Source organism: Ursus arctos, unplaced genomic scaffold (assembly GCF_023065955.2).
Source record: "Ursus arctos isolate Adak ecotype North America unplaced genomic scaffold, UrsArc2.0 scaffold_7, whole genome shotgun sequence".
Classification (NCBI taxonomy): domain Eukaryota; kingdom Metazoa; phylum Chordata; class Mammalia; order Carnivora; family Ursidae; genus Ursus; species Ursus arctos.
This window is the reverse complement of record NW_026623089.1, coordinates 60363663-60365797: the sequence shown is the minus strand read 5'-3', so window position 1 is coordinate 60365797 and position 2135 is coordinate 60363663.

Here is a 2135-nt window from a genome sequence, read left to right as displayed (position 1 = left end):
GAAGAAAAATCTGGGACAGAATATACATGTACTCAAGACCATATCTACTTAGTGTCCAAGAGAATGGTGTAATGAAACAGAACAGCTTGTATGGGTCTACTCATCTTAACTATTAACTCAGCTATCAGTCGCTTTGTCTAAAAACTAACAAAGGAAAGTTCCTGGCTAAAGAAATTGGCATGAGAAGAGGGGCAAGACAGGAGGTGGAAAACATTAACTCCAAACATCTGGACCCACACCTCAGTGCTGAAGTTCAAAACACAGGCAAGGAGAAAGGAACAGATCCGTACAGGTTAACACTCTAAGAACCCATAGCTTCCTCTTTGCTGCCTCATCCCTATTTGTAATGTGTGTATAAATGGAGTCAGCTGATAACAACAAATCTGTCCATCCAGGACTGCTTTGGTTCTTCCTCGGCTATTCCAGTAAGAAGGGATGGAGGGGTTGTCCGAGGATGACCCACTGAGATGGTCAACAGAAAAGGAACACCACCAGGAAAAGACAGAGGGTCTAAAAGCCAGGAGATATGGATTATTAATAAAAAATTATCCTCAGGGTACACTATAAGAGTATACCCCAAAGCTTATACAAGCTACCAAGCTTACTCCAGACTTAGAACCTCTGCCAGGAACGCTGTCTCCAGATCTTAAGACGGCTGGCTCCTCCTCGTCCTTAGGTCCCTTTCAAATGCTACACTCACCAAGAGCGTTTTGCAGTTTCCCGACTCAGGCAGTCATCCAGTCACAGACACTATGTTAGCTTTATCCCAGCACTCAGGGTGCTTTGAAATTATCTCGTTCCTTGGTTTTGTCTATTTCCCCCCTCTAGAACGTAAGTTCCGCGCAAACGGGAGTCTTGCCCGTCCTGCAACATCTTATCGCTTGCCCATTGAAGGGTTCCTAACACATGGAGTGGGAGTTAATACACATTTGTTGAATGAATGAATGAATGAATGACCAAATCCATGGTGGATTTTCCTGTTTTTAATGGATTTTCTAACAAATGTTCTTGTAAGGAGAATTTCATTCCCCGGTAATACCTGGGAAATGAAGCATGTAAATGGGAAAGTCTGTTGTCATTGAGATTATCTAAATAATTTAAAGAACAAAATTTCCGAGTACATGCTATTATTAGAGGACAGAACTACCAGACTATGAATCATGATTGTAAAACAAAATTATTACTTACTTTTCTGACCGATACATCATTACCTCATCTTTCTTCCGACGCCCAGGGAGCTGCTGTACCCAAGGACCACCTTTTTATTTCAAAGCAACTTGGTACGAGTAAAATGAGTCACTTTTAAAAGTCTACCAAGAGCTTTACTTTGCACTCTGAGCATCTTCCTCACCACCTACATTGTATAAAATGATTGGTTTTATCCCACCCCCTCCCCCCCACCTCCATGCCTTCTGAGAAATCTAAGCAGAGTCCCAAATCCTACACTGGAGGCACTAGAAGTCGGGGGCTATATACATCTATGATCCCCACCAATAGTATTTCTTGCCACAGCAATGTGATTCCAACAGGCTAAAACAGTCACCTGCTAAGCTGAAAATTCCACAACCAGTAAGAAATATCAAAAAGATCTGCCTTTGCAGACAAAATAAACACTGCGGTATGAAGTGTACTTTGCGAATTAAATAATTAGAAGCCGGATGCCAAAGGGCCGAAATAAAAATAGTTGCGTCCACCGGGCTTCCTACATTCTTTATGATGGATGAAGACATACAGAGAGACTATGGCTAAATGGAAAATTCATTTTCGCTAATCCTGTTCATTTAGGCAGAAAATTCTCTTTGTTTTAGCTTTAGAGCAAAAAAACTGCACCATTACTGAAAGTCCATTTTGTACATTTAAAAATAAAACGTGACAAATAGGGATTTGCTGCCCGTCCCTGGCTGTCAGCTACAGTGCGTAGCCGTGGGCTTAGCCGAACAGGAGAACAAAAGCCTGTGTGGGAGAGAACACACACCGCTGACTGTATCGGGGGAGAAGCCATTAAAAGAGGAAATGCTCCTGTGGGACAGTTCAGGCAGGATTGCCAGAATGTTGAGAGAATGCCATCAAGCAAGCCAGACTCAATGCCTCTGCGGGGGACACCGTGCATAAGGCCACACAGAAAAATGTGGGAC